Genomic DNA, 20,719 nt, shown 5'->3' with positions numbered 1-20,719 from the left:
CAAAAGTCTAATGTCATGCCAAAACTGGCTTACAAAACAAACAAACACCGAGCTGTAACTTGTGCTCAGAGATTACAATAGTAATTCAAAAGGTCAAAAAGCTTCTAACAAAGGCTACGGCCTTCATATTTATACACAATGAAGATCAAGCTGGCTTCCTCCATTCGTGGAGCTTGGCTGTCCAACTGAAAGTCAAACTGTTGTAAAACTGCTGATCCTGTAGAACGTGTTGGCTGTCTTTAAGCTCGGTGGGGAGAGTTGTTGGAGCTCGGAGTTAAGGTGAAAATCACGAGGGAAGTCATTTAAGGCTGTAGACAACCTCCCTATAAACCTGCAATGCCACCTTTGTTGTCTCCTTGTCTCCTTCTGCGTGGTCTTTTGCTCTCTTTAATGCCAAAAACCTGAAATCATCATGTATTAGCCACATAGATATAATGCCTGCCCTTCTTCCTACAAACAACACGAATGTACTAAGAAATGAATGCATAAGTGATAAAAGATGAATGGTTGAGCAAGGTAAGTAGGCCAATATGAGCCCAAATTGTACCAAAAATTGGGGCTCATCATAGATGTCTGAAGATTGTTAGCTTGAGCTATTTTTGAAAATTTTAGATTTCTTTGTCCTTTTCCTCGACCATCGCAGTTATGGGCTTGATAGTTGCGATGATATCGTGGGTTTTGTAGTTACAATAGCAATGATCACTACTTTATTACTGACAGGTGCGATGATTGCAGAAAACTTAGAAATTTAGGGTTTTCTCTGTGATTTTCAGTTTCAATCATCTTCTCCTTGTGATTTACCTGTGTGTTTGTTCATTGGCTCTCTCATTGTCTACTTGCAAGTGCCTTTTGACTTGGCTTGAGTGTTTTTGAGGTTTGATTATCCTTTTAGGGTTCTAGGTCTTCTAGGTCAACCTTAGTACACTCGTCAGTCTTCCAATCACATATTGTTTGCCTATGCCCAAAAGTCTTTGTGTGCTCAGACGTGCATGCATATTACTTTTGGTTCTTATGACTTTAAGTTGTTTTCATTAGAGGATATAGTGTAAGTTTCTTAAGATTCATTGGACGAATGATAGATTACAATTCAGTTGTCTTATTGGATCAAAAGGGAGTGTTTTCTTTGAAGTTGTTCATGTTCCAAGCCGAAAGTGAAAGTGCAATTCTTTTCTTATTTTTTGGAACATTTTGAATTGCATTCAAATCATTGATGTGAAAGTGATTCTCATACTTCTTGGTTTGCTTGCATTCTCTTTCCCTTTTCACTAGATTACGTTTGTTGCATCTTGAAAAGAGAAAAGAAAAATCATCATTATATCTTAGAGATGTCGCTTTAAAGATTTTGCATTGCATTTTCTTATCATATGAAGGCTTAGATTTCATATTTTGCATTTTGCACTCGAAGATAGTCATAGATTCATATTGAATTTGGTTTGGTGCATGATTTGAGTGATTTTCTTCCCTACGTAGCTAGCCTTCATCGAATTGAAAGATTTTATTTCATCATCTAGTTTGCATTTTACGAAGAAACAACATCATTAAGGCCTTGAAATTAAGACATAATTACAAGATCAATTTTAAAATCTATCAATTAACCTAGGGAGCATTTGAAACATTGACGATCATATCTAGTGGTCTAGGTTAGAGACGTGTTTCGCGTCTTTGAAATAGCATGAACTTGTGCTCTCCGTATGTCACGTATATAAATGGAGAGCCCTCTAGGTTGCAATCCTTTATCCATAGGAAGCTGAGTCTGCCACCCTATAAACGTGATACACCGAACACAACATTCTGGGAGATTTCTTGCACGTACGTCAAGTCCTTTTTCAATTCATTGGCTGAGGTGTATATTGTAGTTCATGGTTACTTGGTATTCCTTTTACCTAGATTCACCAAAGTAGTCATTTGATCTTTTCTGACTCTTTAAATTTGAATAGATCATTGAGAAACTTGTCCTTTCACGCTCGCAAAACTATTGAAAGTGACTAGAGTCAACTTTTCACCCTTTTCTTAACTCTTAAAAGATGAAAAGGCATTGTTTTTGTTTCTAAAATATAACTACCCATGGTAAACATGACATCCCAAGCAGTTGCTTCTTAGACCAAATTAAGTAATTCCCTGTTAATTTCAAGATTGTTAAAGCCTTAATCAATTTGTTTCCTTTCCCTTTTTTTGTTGAGGGGAAGCCATCATGGTTGAACAATTGAATCCATCTCATAGTCCCCCTTTGTTGTCTGATACTAAAGGGTCCTACGAAGGAGTTCATCTGGAACTTCCTCAGTCGCTTGAGAATCAAGGTGTTGAACTTGGAATTGTTCTGAGCATCCAACCTTTGTCTTCTTGCCCGCCTCCATCAGATTCATGGTCACCACAAGAATCTGATCCGGATTCCTCTGATAATCCCATCTGGACACCCGAGAGTCCGTAGACTCTAGAAAGTCTGCAAATATTGATTATTTATCCACCGAACCCATTATTCGATCCTGTTGTGACATTTCCACAACATCCATACAATCCATATGATTGACCTAGTATTCCTTTGGAGTTATCTCCTTGGACATCTCTGGTTCCTCGTCACCAGTTGTTTCCATCCATGGAGTCAGAAGGCGAGATCCTAGTCTCCTCTTTGGGTCATTTGGAAGTTTTCGCTACACACACTTCTCACGTAGATGATGAGAAGGGATATGAGTTCCCTCCAGAAGGTTTCCCTCTTATGGGAAGAGTTTCGTCTCTCTCTTATCCTGAGTTTAGTGAGCCCATATTGTCGCATGGTTATACCTCTCTAGCTCAATTGGTTTCGGGCACTCCTAGTTCCTCGTCATTGTATCAGAATCCCATCTGGTCTTCTAGCGTTATGCCTACATTAGGTTCGTTCGTTCAAAACATGACCTCTCGATCGATTGTACAAATTTCCACCACTTCAATTCCCGTTCAACCTACCATTCTGCCTCAACCTATCTTGTCATTTTGGTCGAATTTTCCGGTTCAACCGACAGTCTCAAGTCAGGTCTCGGTAATTTCTTCTACCCCTCAAGTGAGTGGACAGACTGTGCCACTACCCAGGGGGAAAGATCCGAATATTCCCATGATGTTTGGCGAAACCATTGTGAGTGGATTACAAACTCACATGGTTCAAATGAATCAACCCTTTTATGTCATTATTCCTAACCCTGTTGGTCCATCTGGGTCAGGTAACCTCCAATATCAGCAGCCATATATGGCTTGGGTCCCATTCCAACTGGATTATGTCCCATATGGTTCGCAAGCTATGGTAAATCCTCCTTACATTCTTCAAGTTGGGCCTTATGTTCAGCCTGGTCAAGCCACTGTGCTTGGTGGATATGGCCAAATCCAATTTGGGAACTACCAATACCCTCAAGGAATCACCCCAGGAACTGTCCAGACACCCTTGGAGCAACAAGGACAACCTTCACAACAGCAAAGGAAACTTTTGCAACAGCAAGGGCAATCATTGCAGGAACATGGGCAATCATTGTAGCCGCAAGTACAATTGCTACAACTGCAAGGGAAGCCTTTGCAATATTCACAACAAACTTTTCAGCTGCAATAGTAGATTGTTCAGCATTCCTCCCAGCCTTTGTCCTCACAAGGCCAGCCTCTGGAGCCGCAAGGCCAACCTTCACAGAAGAAAATACAACCTTTGTAGCAACAAGGTCAGCCTTGGCAGCAACAAGCCTTATATGCATACCAGCAAGGTTAGCCTTTGCAAGGTCAAGGTCAACCCCTACATCAGCAGGTTCAAAATCCTTACGTCCAGGGTTAGTAGGTTCAGCAGCCTTATAACCCGTATGTTGTGAACAATGTTTAGAAGTGGCCTATGGGCAGACAGTTTCAAACCTACCCAGGATTGAACCCTCCTTATGGGCAAGGTAACCCTCAGTGGGGACAAAATCAGATTCCATATGGAAAAAATCCGCCAGTATGGGGGAAAAATCCTTACCAACAAGGGTGGACTCTGCAGTTTGGGTCTCCTCAAAGGCCCTATATTCCATTTAACACGCAATTATCTTTCTTGGCTACATTGGAGCTGCCCGGTGTTTCCAAGCTCATGAATGATCCCATTCTTCATTTGCCTTACTGGCCTCCAGTTCCATCGAATATTCCAAGCGATTGCCCCAAGTTTGAGGGAAAATCAAAGGAGGATCCACAAGCCCATGTGATGACATGTCACCTCTAGTACTCCTCCAATTAGTATGTCGATGATACTATCTGTCTTCGACTCTTTAAAATAACTCTCATAGGTGTTGCTGCCAAGTGGTACAGCAAATTTCCTCGAGGTACCTACGATGACTTCAACTCTCTTGTTATGGCTTTTCTTACTCATTTCCAATTGTCAATTCGCTATGAAACTAGCACCCATCTGCTTACATCACTAAAGCAAGACACCGCGACCCACATCTTTGATCATATCCATGAATGGAGATGTAGTAGTCGCCTCATCAAGTTTAAAATTGTTGATGAGTTGAAAAAATGGTTCACAAAATCATTCGTCGACAAGATTTTTAAGGACATAGACATGGGTGGATGTGTTACCGAAGAACAAGCTATTGCCCGTGCTCAGTATTTAGACCTCGTCTATTTGCAATTTGGCACATTGTATGAGATGTTACCTGATGCTCTAAGACCATCATTAGATATGATAGCATCGAAGTCTCCGGATACACCACTTGTTGACGATGTGATTGATTCCATGTCTCAGACTCCCGCGAAAGCTTCTTCGAAGTAGAAAATGGTCTCAAACACTGGTTCCAATAATCCCTCTAAGAATTCATCCAGTCCTGGTAAAACCTCTAAGGTACATGCTATCCAGTCTACCACAGCAGATAAATCCTCCAAAGGTAAAAAGAAAGGCAAAGGTAAGGCCAAAGCGATGCCCCAAAACAGGACCCTCCTAAATCTTCTGTTGATGACGCTTCTCGAAGAAAGCCAAAGTATCCTTGCCTCATCTATGAGGAGGATCATTACACTAAATATTGTCCCCGATGATCTGAAGTTAGTTGCTTGCTAAAAGGGACTCCGACTATCTTAAAAGAACCTTTTCCATCATAGCAAACCCAATTGGTAGACCAGCCTTAGTCTTCTGCTTCCTCAGGTTCCCAAGTATTCATGATGCAAGGTTCTTCACCTATTTCGATTCCTACTCAAACCAATGACTATCAAGAAACATCTAAATAGACTACGGAGAAAGAAGCCCATGATGCTCCTTCTACTTCTACTCTGTCTGCTCCGCTCCATATCGAGTGCCCTAATGGTAAGTCCATCATCTGACCACCCCCTAAAGATGTTCTTCGGAATTCATCTTACAATTTTAATTCCAGAGCTGCACAACATTACAATATTGTTGAAGATTTAGCTCAGGAACCTTCGGCGATGTCTGCCTTGGAGGTTCTCCAATCCTGTCCAACGCAACGGAAATCATTGTTGTCTGTTATAGGTGCTATCGATCCTTCTTCTTCGAGTCTGATTACTTTCGATCTAGAGAATCATGTACCTCATCTTCCTCATCAGATCACTTTTCTGATCCAGGTCCTTATCAAAGGAAAGACGATTCATCAAATGGTTATTGATAAAGGTGCTTCAAATTGCATCATGTCAGTTTCATGTTGGAAAGCCATTGGCTCTCCTCCTCTTAACCAATCTCTGAACACCTTGGAAGCCTTTGACAGCAAAGGTTTGCGACCTTATGGTATTCTCATGAACTTACTGACTATGTTGGAAGGAAAGACTATTGAATTAGAAGTAGAAGTTGTAGATGCTAATCGCAACTACAACCTTCTTCTCGAGCGAAGCTGGACTCATGCCATGTTTTGTTTAGTGTCTTCTTTGTTCCGCGTACTTCGTTTTCCTCATGAAGGAAAAATCATCACGATTGATCAAATTTCTTTCTTCTCTTCTGGTTCATCCAGCGGCAATGTTCCTTATGTGGGAAATATTGAGATTCCTTACGAAAGCGTGGGCACCGGTATTTTCAAAGAATTCACTTTGATGGGTACCTTTACTCTCCCACCTCCACATTTTCATTCAGTCAATATGATCTCAGATTCCACTGATCCTTTTATTATTCCTTCCAAAGATCAAATTGACTCTTTTGGTGTTTTTATGCCTTTAATTCCATTGGAGATAAATTATCAAGAAATTGTTTTAGCTTCGATGGCTGCTTCAGAAAGTTATGTTGTCTTTAGTATAAACCTAGACACTTATGTGCCATCCCCTTGGCTTGGTTCTTGGGATTCTCTGGATCCCTTGAACGAGACATTCCCCACTAACGAGAGTATCATGGAGGTTATGTCTCTAGAGGAAGTTCCATGGAATGGTCTGCATCATTGTTCTTCCTTTCTCCCTCACCTCGATGAGATGCCTTCTTGTCCTGAAGCGTCTGTTTCTCATCCTTTTACACCTCTGTTTCAAACGCCTGTTCAAGTACATGAAATTTTATCAGAGGGTAATATGGGAAACATCACTGTTATGATGCCTATTGACATTTCTATTAAATTGGGAATTGTCGAGAACATCCATATTGGGGTTTCTTGTTCTCTAGATGAGATCAAGATCTATACTTAGCTTTTTAAAGAATTCTGAGATGTTTTCGCTTGGTCATACGAGGAGATATCTGGTATTGATCCGGCCATAGTGGTGCATGAGATCCCGAAATATCATGGTGCTAAGCCTGATCGACAGTGGCTTCACCTTGTGCACCCTCGAAAGGTTGTTTCTATCAAAGAAGAGGTAGAGAAGCTTTTGAAAGCAGGTTTCATTTATCCTATTCCATTGATGGATTGGGTATCCAATATCATCCCTATTGCCAAAAAGCAGGGCACGATACGTGTTTATGTTGATTACCGTGATATCAATCGCACATGTCCAAAAGACAATTATCCTACTCCCTTTATCGACTAGATCATCGACGAATGCGCAGGGAGCGATATTTTTTCTTTCATGGATGGCTTTTCTGGCTATAACCATATTAACATTTCACCCGTCGATCAGCATAAAACAACGTTTATCTGTCCTTTGGGTACCTTCACTTACAAAAAGATTCCTTTTGGTCTAAAGAATGTTGGTGCCACTTTTCAGTGAGTAATGTCCTATGCATTCTATGACATTCGACATATTGTTCAGTCTTACCTCAGTGATTTTCCTAGTCATTCAGCTAAATGTTGTGACCATCCAGATCACTTAAGAGCTATCTTTTTACAATTTCGACATTATAATATCTGTCTCAATCCACACAAATGTGTGTTTTGTGTCGATTCCGGCTGGCTCTTAGATTTTGTTGTGTCTTGTGAGAGTTGAGGCCATAATCAATCTACCCCCTCCTTCATCACTATTGCAATTGCAGAGCTTGCAAGGAAAAGCTAATTTTCTCCATCGATTTATCCCGAATTACACTAAACTTGCCAAAGGTTATACTCGCTTACTTAAGAAGGGGATTCCTTTTATTTGGGATGAAGTTGCTCAAAAATCCTTTGATGCTTTAAAGAAAGCTCTGATTAGTGCTCCTTTACTCCATCCCCCCAATTATCGCTGCGATTATTTCCTGTATTTGGCTGCAACTGATAATGTTATTGCTATGGTGTTAGTTCAAGATGACGATGATGGAAATGAGCACGTGGTTTATTATCTGAGCCAGAATCTTCTTAATACTGAGTCCCATTATGCTCATGTTGAGAATCTTGCTTTGGCAGTAGTTCATGTCGTCCAAAGGTTTTGCCACTATATCCTTTTAAGGAAAACCACTGTAATTTCTGATTGCAACCCCATGACTTATATACTGACTCGTCAGTTACTGGGGGGGAAATACTCCAAATGGATTTTCATCCTACAGGAGTTTGATTTGGAATTCACTGTTGCCAAATCAAAGAAATCACTCATCTTTGCCGAGTTAATTTGTGCTCTTCCATCTGCCAGCACCCCAACCGATTTTACTGAGCAGATACCCGATGAAACACTATTTCTGATCAGCACTCTTGACCCCTGGTATGGAGACATTATTGTTTATCTCCAAACCCAGACCTTCTGATCTGAGTTTTCTCGCTTAGACCGATGCCAAATCTGGCATTAGTCCCAACCCTATCAGATCCTCGGTGATACCTTGTATCGGGTTGGTGTGGAATCTGTCTTCTGTAGATGTCTCACCCTTGAAGAAGCTGAGCGGGTCCTAAATGATTGCCACTCTGGTTCCTGTGGCGATCATATGTCGGATATGCCACTGCTCAGAAGATCCTTCACGCTGGTTATTTTTGGCCTTATATCTTCAAATATTACATCCTAGCTGTCCAAAAATGCCACGAATGCCAGAATTGCAACCGCAAAAAGCGTGCCCCTCCCAAACCCATACACCAAGAAATTACGATTGGCCCATTTTCCAAATGAGGCATTGATTTCATGACATGTAACCCTCGCTCGATTGGAGGGCATGGTTATATCATCGTCGTCGTCAACTATTTTATGAAATGGGCCAAGGCAATGCCTACATACAATGTCGACGGTATTACTGCCACGTAGTTCCATTTTAACCATGTTATAGCACGTTTTGGTGTTCCTCAAGCTATTGTCATTGACCATGGATCACATTTTCATCAGCACATGATGGTGGAGTTAACTGCTCAGTTGGGCCTTTGACATGATAGCTCGACTCCATATTATCCATAGGCCAATGGCCAAGTTGAAGCGGTCAATAAGGTTTTGATAACTATGCTTCAGCGTATCATTGGGAAGCACAGAAAAGATTGGCATTTAATTCTTTTCTCATCCCTTTGGGCTTACCAAACCTTTGCTAAGACGACCACTGGATTCACTCCATTCTAGATGGTGTACAGTTTAGAGGCAACTCTTCTAATCGAATGTCAAATCCCTTTGCTTAAGCTAGATATCAAACTTCTTCCGGATACCTCTCCTAAAGAGGAGTGGCTACTATATCTTGAGAGACTCGATGAGACTCGTGGCATCGCTGCAGTGATTATCGAAGCTCAAAAGAAATGAGTCAAAGCTCATTTTGACCAAACCGTTTATCCTCGCACTTTTGTTGAAGTCGACTTGGTCCTTCTTTATGATCAAGCCAATGATAAGTTGGGGGAAGGCAAGTTCGAACATATGTGGCATAGGCCCTACATTGTCAAGCATGTCTTGCAAAAAGGTACCTATGAGCTATCTGATTATGAGGGAAATGCACAAACACGGCCCCATAATGGGTTGTATCTCAAAAAGTATTATGTGTGAAATTCGTATGATAACTTTTGTACATTATTGTGCATTTTGAATTTTTGGTGTTTTGTTTGCTTTGCAGACATATGTTTTTTTGCTTACCCTGTGTTCCACTCGGCTTGCAGATGTCATCAGGTCATTACATTGGTTTTGCTGATGGTGTTTGTCGTAGCACACAAAACCTCTCTTCTGCAGCATGGGTACTCTACGACCCTAATGGCAAGTTGGTCAACTTACAAGGTATTTGCCTAATCCAGGTGGATATTGGGGGCCACCCACCAAGTCCACTTCGACCCCCACCATTGTTTCTTTTAGCTTTTCAGTTTCCTTAATTGTAGCACAGTTTACTATTTTTAGTAGTTTTTCTCGTCCTGAACTTCCGGAGCTATTTTGAGGACCTAAATGACGTTTTTTGGGAAAAATAGGAACAACATGCACCCATTCACTGATGTTGCTCTTCCAAAAGTTGTAGTTCTCGGATAGATCTTTCTTACGAGATATTGTGCGCATCAAATAGAGATCGTATGCCAAAGTTACAACCCTATGAAGTTGATGTACCAATTTAACCAAACGGGGCCCACAGTTTGGCGTTTCATCTTCTAGGGTTAGGTTTTTGGATGTTTAGGGTTTTCCATTGTTTCTCAACAATAAATAGGCCTTTGAGCCTCATTGTAACACAATTTAGAGGCATGTAACCGCCACATCTCTTCTCAGAGATAAGCTACCATCACCCTAGCTAGTTTATTTCCATTTCTGTCTGTAAGCATATTTCAGTATTTTACATTAATGAAATGAAGTATTATTTCCGTTGCATCTTTGTGTTTATGGTTATCTCTGTAATTTGTTGCATTCATGTTTAAATTTGGATCAGTGGTATCAGAGGGGTCTACTTTTTCTCTGTTTTTCTTTGCATGTCCCCAACGAGGTCGGGATATAAGGAGTTAGGGCTTTAACTGGTCGAACCTTTGCAAGACCAGCCTCGCAAATCCCGACGGCCTCCCATGGAGGATGAAAAGAAAAACGAGGGAGCAGGAGATCCTATCAAAATATTGCTCGAAGAAGCCATCAAGTGACAAAGGAACGCAATGATGAACAACTTTGCCCAGATCCTTCAACAGCTACCCAGGGGCAACGCATCGACTTCCAATAGCTACTCTGGAAACACCACACCATTTAAAGTACAAGTTAATTTTGAAATCTTCATATTCGAGGGTTAGATTAACGCAGATGCCGTCAATAAATGGTTAAATTTGCTAGAGGATTTTTTTTTTGTTCATGAGTTTTCTAGTCAGGGAAAGATTATTTTCGCTCTTCTCAAAGCAGCCCCCCACGTCAAGCACTGGTGGAAACCTACTGCGAGTAGAAGGATGAAAGTACAGGCTAACTATTTTCAACCGCACCCACTTTGAATTCATTTCGGGATGCCAACAAGGAGCAGTACTACCTTGTCGGAAGCTATGAGGATCAATACATAAAGTGGACCACATTGCGGCAAGGAAGGGACCAAGATGTGCCAAAGTCTACCAATATTTTCCATACCCTTCGCACAAAGTTGGGTATCAAGGATTCGGAGCAGCATTTGGTGCTCAAATACCGCAGCTGCCTGCACAAGTACATCTAGGAAGAAATAGAATTCCTGAACATCTCCTCGCTCAGCACAGAATACTGATATGCCGTCAAGGTCGAGAAAAAGTTTAAACAGAAGAAGCGAGACTTTGGATCTACGGATCCGAAGCAAGGGAAAGGTGCCCCCAAATTATAGAACAAAGGACAAAGCCAAGGTGGGGCAGCCCAAGACAACCCGCCAAATCTGCAAGCAAAGAACAACATCGCGAAGCTGAAAAAGGACACGGGAAAGTGGTGTGAGTTCCATAAAATCTCCACTCACAACACAAGTGAGTGTCGGGCCAAACAGTCACTAGTGGTCGAGCTAAAGGTTTCATAATCATATGCATGTTCAGACTCTGAGTTAGAACCCGACAACGGGAGTGACAAATGGAAGCAGATTATCGATGCGGAGCTCAACGCCACCGTCGCCACCACGAAGATCCAGAAGGAGGAACCCAAACATCCAGAGGATGAGGAGTGTCTCTTCCACTCCCAGATGTGGGTAAAGGGCTACCCGCTATAGTTCATTGTCGACAACAGGAACCAAAAGAACCTCATTTCAGCAGAGGTCGTGAAGTAGCTGGGCTTACCGACCATAGCACATCCACAACCATACACCATCGGGTGGCTTCACCAAGGACGGGATCTTTGCGTGAGCCAGCAGTGTTGCCTTCCATACAATATCAAGCCCTTCATGGATGAGGTATTGTGCGACATTACTCCCCTTGAAGTTTGTGATGTATTATTAGGACAACCATACTTGTGAAAGTGACATGATGTGTATGAATCAAGGCCCTGTGCTATTATTGCTACTTTGGGAAATAAGTTGTACAAGATACTAGAGGTAGCACTACCTACTGCCATCTCTTTGGTTACTGCAAAACAATGCAGTAAGCTCATTTCCAAAACCAGGAAATTTGTTTTCCTAATGATACGCCCTCAAGGAAATAATAAGACGGTGGCCACGACCTTCAGACAAGGCCCCTCCGCATGACAACTACAGATGGACAAGGTCATGGAGCAATACGAGGACATCTTCACCTCCCCCACAGGGGTTCCTCTGCACTATCAGGTCAAGAACTCCATGAATCTGAACCCAGGTGCACCATTGCCCAATGGACCAATCTATTGGCGCTTCATTCTGGAGAACGATGAAATCAAGAGGTAGATTCACGCGCTGCTGTAGAAAGGTCACATCTGTTCAAGTTCATCGCCTTGTGGAAGCCCGATCGTGTTGGTACAGAAGAAGGATGGGACTTGGAGACTCTGTATTGGCTATCGGGCACTGAACAAGATCGTTGTCCGTAATAGGTACCCGATCCCACAGATTGATGACCTCCTGGACCAACTGAAGGGGGCAAAATATTTCAACAAGATCAATTTGAAGTCAAGATATCACCAAGTACCAATTGAACCCTCCGATGTGTGGAAGAGTGCCTTCAAAGCCAAAGAGGGCCCTTTTGAATGGTTGGTTATGCCTTTCGGATTGACGAATGCTCCTTCAACCTTCATGAGGATAATGGATGACATCTTGAGGCCATTTACCAACTCATTTGTAGTGGTATACTTGGATGACATCATGATCTTCAGCCAGAGTTGGGAAGAGCACCTCCACCACATCTGACAAGTTCTCTGAACACTGCAGCAACACAAGTTATGTGTCAATTTGGAGAAATGCGCTTTTGGCATGACCCAGGTTCAGTATCTAGGATACGTTATTGATGAACAGGGGTTGCATGTGGATCCGACCAAGATCCAAGTCATTCAGGATTGGCCATTTCCAACCACTTTGATAGAGCTCCACAACTTTGTAGGTCTTTCCAACTTCTACTGCAGGTTCATGTTGGGATTTTCTCATATCACTTGGCCCTTGAGTCATGTCACCAAGGGAGGAGCGAAAGCAAAATTATTTTGGCCTGAATCTCAACAGAAATCATTCACAGAGTTGAAAGATCACCTCTACTCGGCACCATTGCTCGCATTACCAGACTTGCAACAACCATTTGAGGTTGAGACAGATGCCTCTGACTATGCTATTGGGGCAGTCCTTACTCAACACGGGCATCGAGTGGCATATCATAGTGAGACACTTTCAGACACAGTCCGAAAGTATCCCACTTATGACAAAGAGATGTATCCCATTGTGCAGGCCTACTAACAATGGAAGCATTACATTTTGGGGAAGGAAACGGTCATCCACATAGACCACCAACCCCTGCAGTACATACAGACCCAAGGGAAATTGTAGAATGATCGCCATTAGAAGTGGTCCACATACTTGCAACAGTTCCATTTGAATATCAAGTATAAGAAGGGAAGAACCAATAATGTTGTTGATTGCCTCAGTTGACCACCGATCATGGCATTGACAACCGTGCTCAACTCTTGTGGGCATGAGACTTTTGATTGGCCACTTCTCTACAAAAGAAACCTAGAATTCGACCACACATACCAAACACTCTTAGAGGGTCAGCATGTTTTAGATTTTCACCTCCAAGATGCCCTGTTATGCCACCTGGGTCACCTTTTTGTTCCTTCAAGCGAGCGTGCCAAGATGATTTGGGAAGCACACTACAGTTGGGTTGTTGGGCATTTTGGAGTCGAGAAAATGATGGCAGTACTGCAGAAGTATTTCTATTGGCCGAATCTTCGATAGGATGTCAGGAAGTACATTAGATCATGCATTGCCTGTGCCATTGCCAAACCAATCATTAAGAAGCAAGGCCTCTATACCCCACTGCCTACCCCTAGACGACCTTAGAAATCCATCTCCATGGATTACATGTCACGCCTTCCTTCCACTAAGCATGGAAATGACTATGTTTTTGTGGTCATCAACAGGTTCTCGAAGATGGCCATTAGGTGGCCTGCCAGAAGAATATCACAAGAGAAGCCACTACTAAACTCTTCTTTGAACGAGTGTGGGTACACTTTAGGATCCCAAAGTCTATCATCTCAGATTGGGATAGCAGGTTCCTCAGTACATGTTGGTCCAGTTTCTAGTTGATGCTGGACACCAAACTCACTAAGTCCACAGCCTTCCATCCTCAAACCGATGGCCAGACATAGGTTTTCAATAGGATGATCATACACATTCTACGCATGTACAACTTAAATCATCCACGCACATGGGACGAGAGCCTCCCTATGTTCAGCACAGCTACAACCGAGCTCTCCACAGCTCGACTGGCCGCAGCCCTTTTCAGGTGGGCTTGGGATTCTAGCCACTATGTCCCATTGATGTGGCCATGCCATTTGCAGCTACTCATGCTAATTCGACTCGTGTCTAGTCCAACATAGATAAGGAAAACAACTTCATTGATCACATCCAACATATTCGCCATCAGGTCCATGACATTCTCAAGAAATCAAATACCAAGTACAAGTAGCGACATGATTAACATCGGGTGCCACACAAGTTTCAGGTGGGTGACAAAGTATGGTTGCATTTGCAAAATGAACGCCTTACCAGAGCCTATCGAAAACTCAGATCACTATGATATGGTCCTTACACCATTACCAGGGTTGTGGGAGACAATGCATTTGAGCTTAGCATTCCCCCGTTCTTTGGCCTGCACCCAGTGTTCAATGTGGACCACCTTCGGCCATACTTTCCATACTTTCCACCATTATTAGACACATCTGACATTGCAGAATAACTCACATCCACAGATTTAAATCCAAATTTCATGGAACAAGTTGCAATTGATCGGATCATGGACACACAGATCAAGCACACTCACCAGTAGAATATCCAACTATATCAAGTTGTCAAAGCAGGCCAACTCCTTCACCAGGGCAAGTGGCTCACCAGGGACCAAGTTTAGCAGAAGTTTCCTCATCTGATGGAGGAACTCAACGCAGTGGGGACCATTGCTTCCTAAGGAGGGAGGAATGATCCAGGTGGATATTGGTGGCCACCCGCCAAGTCCATTTGGGCGCCCACCATTGTTTCTTTCAGCTTTTTAGTTTCCTTTTTTTTTCTTAGTAGGTAAGCACCCATGGGGGATTTGAACTAGTGACCTATCGCAAGGAGTGCCTTAAAAGTGCACCCATTCACTGCCAATCCAAAGCCCCGTGGGCAGCTTTTCACTTTCCTTAATTGTAGCATAGTTTACTATTTTTAGCAGTTTTTCGGGTCCTGAACTTCGGGAGCCGTTTTAAGGCCCTAAATGATGCTTTTTTATGGAAAACTGGGAGCAATATGGGTCCATGGACCAATGTTTCTCTTCCCAAAGTTGTAGTTCTTGGATAGATCTTTCTAACGAGATATTGTGTGCATCAAACGAAGATCGTATGCCAAATTTAGGACCACGGGAAGTTGATGTACCAATTTACCGAAATGGGGCCCACAGTTTGGTGTTTCATCTTCTAGGGTTAGGTTTTTGGATGTTTAGAGTTTTCCATTGTTTCTCAACAAAAAATAAGCCTCCGAGCCTCATTGTAACACAGTTCATAGGAATGTAGCCACCACATCTCTTCTCAGAGATAAGCTACCATCGCCCTAGCTGGTTTATTTCCATTTCCGTCTGTAAGCATATTTCAGTATTTTACATTAATGAAATGAAGTATTATTTCCATTGCATCTCTGTGTTGATGGTTATCTCTGTAATTTTTTGCGTCCTTGTTTAAATCTAGATCACTGCCTTAGCCGAACAACCAATAATATTGCTTAGTATAGTGCAGTTATTGAACTCTTGTTAGAAGCAATTGCTCTTGGAATTAGGGATTTAGTTGTTAAGTCGGATTCGCAGCTCATTGTGTTACATATGAACAATCATTATTCAGTAAGAAGTTTTGCTGGAAAAAAATTTTGATTACATTACATATCAACATAATCCGCGTAATTTAAATACACTAACTGATGCATTAGCAAATTTTGTTTTTGATAGACATTTGCATCATTTGTAAAACTGAATCATGTTACGAACACATAAGTAGAAATAAAACATATATATATATATATATATATATATATATATATATACATATACATATACATATACATATATATATACATACATATACATATACATATATATATAATTGGTCTATCAGACCTATAATTTTCTTAGGTCTTAATTGTTTGGCTTCTTGTCATTCTTGGCAGATTGGTGTTGTACCTTTCTTTTTTTTCTCTACAGACTTCCAACTTCCTTTATCTTGCATCTCCTTCATCTCATCTGGTTCTTGGGACATTGGTGTCTTAGCTTCGCGATCTGTTGTGTTTGTCCTTTTGAAGAAAGTCGGAGAAGAAGCTTGGTCTGGCAGATTTGCTTTGTTGTTAAATGAAGACTTATTTTGTACAGTATGCGAATCCTCATAACTATTGATGCTTGAGGGGTTGTCAAGTTCACTTTTTTTCTGATGGGCGGGGCTTTCCCCTTGCTTGTCTTGAGAGTTGTTTCTTTCTTGCCCGATTTCTTATGATTCCGAGTTTTCTGAAGAGTGTTCTTCTTTGATGACAGTGTAATGTTCTTTTTGTGCTCCTTCCCACCATGTAGATTTGTGGTGATTCTTTCTAGCATAATTTTTCTGGGAGGCTTTTGGGAAATTTTTGGCTAGATGGCCTGTCTCAAAGCACAATAGACATCTGAAGAGGACACTTTCATAATCGAGTTTCTGGTTCCACACAGTCTTTACTTGTTAGGTTTATTTCAGCTGGGAATCTGGCGTTGAAGTCCATTTCCACACAGATGCGTGCATAGGTGGTTATGGCATATTCCTCTCTTTCTGGGCACCTGCAGTAAAATTTTCCAATTGCATTTCCAATGGCTTTTAGCGAGGAGAAATTCCAGAGATGCAAGGGTAGGTTTGGCAATCTCACCCAAACTGGTGTTGAGGTTATGACTATTGTTGAGGGATCGAATGATGGGTTCCATGGCTTCATGAATAGGCCTGAGTTTTCCCAAAACCAAGGGCCGGAATCTAGAATACATTGTATGCTTTTTGGGTTTTCAAAATCCACTATAAAGAAGCCCCTAGCACACGGGTAGATATTAATTTTATTAGAAATGACAGGATTCCATACCTCTGAGATCCAACTGTGGAGAGTTTTCAGCCACGGCCAAAAACCATTGACTCAGCAGATTATGGCACTTTTAGAAAACTTCAAAGCCTCATCAAATGAGGCCTAGACCATCTGGACAGTGGGAGTTGGGGCTTCACTGACGATATGGGTAGGAGCTTGCCCCCAGAGGCAGATAGAGCTGATCCAGCAGCTATTTTCGCGAAGCTGGGAGCCATTTGGAATCAGAGTCAAAGTGTTTCTTACAATGTTTTCCCTCTATCATTTAATGAAGTCCAAATCGCCAAGTAAAGAGCTCAAGAGATCGTGGTGAGACTCGTTATTGGGCAAATCATGGCCCAATAGAGACCCAAATGCAAAACTAGAATCAGATCGCGGCAGAAATCATATATATATACACATATACATATACATATACATATATAGATTGCATCTTCCTGAGTGTTTACATCAAAATGTCAAAAAATAGTGTGTTTTGAGACACTTGGCTTTCAAAGCCTACACAATTTGTAAAAGACTAGAAGAGATATCAAATTGCACAATGCTCATGGTAGCATGTCACTGCTCTAATCACTCAGCCTAACAGCCGACGCAGTCTCGCAGAGACTTCGACTGTATGTCTCTGCCAGCGCAGTGGAACATCGTCAATGGTGGCATAATCTAGAACCCCTCAGGTAATTGCCTCCAGGTTGCGCTCCATCTCGGCTAAGGGGTCAACCCCTTCTTCATAGTCTGCAGCCACTATCGAATGGGAAGCTCGTCGTGCTATTGGCAACATGCCTAGCGGTCTTTCTAATTCCACATCTGAACATTTGTCATAAATTGAGTCTTAGATTACATTCTCATAAAAATTATAAAAACATGAAAAAATCAAAAAAATAAGTTTTTACCTACATCAGTCCACTGCTCGCCTGGTGGCAGAGGTAGATCTGGATCCCCTTTGAAATCCATGTCGGCATAAGCATAGTAATTCACCATAAGTAATTGGCATTCAAGCCATGCAGAGAACTGTGGAGGGTAGTGCATATGTTGGCCCGTGCCTCCTCAAGGCATGAGTTGGCTTCATCTCACGAGCCTCGGATCTCGAGGGGAAAGATGTGGTACTTTTTCCCACTGGTACCAGAAGAGATTCGCTCCAAAAATAAGGTCACTAGTATGGAACCAAAACCGAACTAATTCAAGTGTTCGAGCTTGCCCTTGGTCAATTGGCGCTTCATGTCCACCAAAAGACCTCCACACCAGCTGAAAATGGTGGGAGTCAAACAAGCAATAGCATACTGGAACTGAGTCTTGGAAGCATGAAGAGCTTGCATGCCAAATACACATGCCATGGTGAAAAATATTGTGCTCAGAATGAGGTTATTGGTGATAGTTGCGATTTTCACCTTGCCTCTGTTTGTTTTCTCAGCACCAGGATAGTATCTATGGACCAGACTCCTGGTACTTTCACCTCCTTGGCGGGATCCAAAGAGTTGAATGGCTTCCCCTCGACAGGACAATCGCGTGATGAAGTAAATGTCCATTTCTTCTAGTTCCAACTCCTGCCCTTTAATGATGAAAATCTCATGATCTACATCCCAAAGGCTGATCAGATAAGGGAATAACTTCATCTCTGCTCTCAACCCTGTGGTCCGAAAGAATTTCAGTAGGCCACAATCCGTCAAAGCATTTATACATGCTAGATCTTGATATGCTTGGTGATCCTCGGCCTCATTTCCTCTTTCTTTCCATTCTACAACCATATTTCTCCTGCAAACAACATATAAACACTTTTTAGTGCTTTTTTCCATGGATAAAATCAACAATTTTTTCTTTAAAAATGAGTTTTTAATTTCTAAAAGTCACTCTCGGCACCATCGCGCTTGTTTTTCAAAATAGTGTGATGGCATTGCGTGAGATTTTGGGCTCTAGCACGACCATCTCGGGTCTGATGACCATACCCACAATGGTCGTCGGTGACCTAAATTTTAAAAATTCTCTTTTTAAACTTGAAATCCACCATTAAAATTGCATAAAAAGGTTATGAAATGCAAGAGAAGGGATGACGTTCTTACCTATCACATATGGTTCATAAAATGGTATCCCAGTTCTCCTGCAACAGCCACTGGAAAGTCAAGGAAATTAGGGAACAAAATCACTTTTAGAGCTCAGTTTGGTAAAACAGTAAAAAATGAAATTACTTTTGTAGTTTATAAGTTTTGATAATCATTTTATCAAAGTATTTTTGTAATATTTTAATATTTTCTCAATATCAGTGATGGGTGTGTTTCATGTGTAGTTACAGGTGCCTTTGATGTGAACAGTGATCATTATTGACCGATTTTTGGAGTTTTATTTTATCTCTTTTTCGGACTCCGTAAATAAACGAAAAAGGAACCCCCCTGGAGTCATATTTATGCGCTTTTCTGACTCTCAAAAATTGAAAAGATTTCTAAGTACTTGTCATTTCGAACTCGTTCAAGTAAATGAATTGACGTCACCTCAGTATACATTTACCCCTTGTTCGAGCTGAGACTGACTATTTACAAAAAAGGTACACCTTGATCGACATGGTCAAGAGGTTCCCTCGGATATTGTTTTCTACCTTTTCGGATTCGAGGGACAACTTACGAAAAGGGACATGATGGAGTTTTCTTTTTCAAACTCTCTAAACATGAAAAAGATGTCGATTTATTCTTCCATTGAACTCGTTAAAATTTTATGACGAAAGGCTTGTCACCATGACGAGATCGAACTTCTCCTTCCTAGGGCTTGTAAAAATTACTAGGATGGATTCATTCGAAGAATGAACTTACATGACAAGCATATGATATCCCCTTCAAGCTTGACATAAAAATAATTGGGGTACTTGCTAGAAATAGCAGGGGAAAATGAAGATGAGACATCATTTGTATAGTTAACAAGTAGCTCTTAAACATGACACTCTTCTTCTCTCGTGTCGGCTTTGGGATATCTCACTTAGTCACTTTTTCTCCCGGGTTTGGGTAATCCATCTTCCCTCTCATTTCACTATTCCACAATGTCTTCATGACCTTTAGTCCCGTGTTGAGTCAGATGTTTCCACACTCTAGAGTCGTGTCGCCAATATGTTCAAGAGAAGTCCAATCTACTGTTATTTACCTATACATTGTTTGAGTCGTTGTTATAGTCCTAAATATTGTTCCACTTTGTTCCTTGTTTTGAGTCGATGATGAGGGATTCATCATTTCCCTCCTTCGATGGGTCACTTTCTGTGGACTTCAGCTCATTATCCAGGGAGATGACTTAGGAACTCCCTCTCAGTACCTTAGATTTGGCATGCCTTAATGGTCAGTTCTTCGCATCCGATGACGGGTCTTCATCATTGGCCTTCGAATGGGTGATTCCATGAGTGTTCGACCTCAAATTCATTATCACATTCCCAGATTATATTATTGTACCTTAAGGGCCATTATCATTATTGGTGGTTTCTCTCGTACATGTTAACGGTCCACATATTGGCCGATAATCAAGTGGTTTTCTAGCATGTTTGACTTCAACATGTTTATTTGCGTGCTAGGATTCATACATTGATCAGGTCAGGATGGAGTGCAAGACCCTAAGTCTTGTCTGTTATGGCTCAGGTTGCATGGAGTTTTATGTTATTCATGATTGTACACATGTTTCTACTATACGGATGGATGTGACCATACCGTGAAACTTAATACTTATGATTGATCCTTGTTATCTGGATGGTTGCGCCAGAACCATGGATCTCTTTATATAGTCTTCATCATCCGAATGGTTGCGTCCATGTCGTGGATTCATGTCTTAATCTCAATATGTATTTGTATGTGTCCTTGATTTGTAGGTCTCCTGACAGTGTATGTCCTCGTCCTT

At 41.6% G+C, this 20,719-nt stretch overlaps 1 long non-coding RNA gene across 3 annotated transcripts in view; it reads right to left on the bottom strand.

Moving 5' to 3' along the window:
• Positions 1–145: 145 nt before the first annotated feature.
• LOC149260328 (uncharacterized) overlaps positions 146–20,719 on the bottom strand; it is a 184,325-nt gene continuing 163,751 nt past the window's right edge. For all 3 annotated transcript variants that reach the window (XR_016248253.1, XR_016248254.1, XR_016248252.1), the window contains exon 4: positions 146–401. This is a non-coding gene — a long non-coding RNA (uncharacterized LOC149260328). The remainder of the gene's footprint in view (positions 402–20,719) is intronic.

This window comes from Pinus tabuliformis, chromosome 6 (genome assembly GCF_031772625.1).
Source record: "Pinus tabuliformis cultivar Carrire ecotype Pingquan chromosome 6, CPIR1, whole genome shotgun sequence".
NCBI lineage: Eukaryota > Viridiplantae > Streptophyta > Pinopsida > Pinales > Pinaceae > Pinus > Pinus tabuliformis.
Note: the sequence above shows the minus strand (reverse complement) of the source record. Positions and strands in the feature narration are given on the sequence as shown.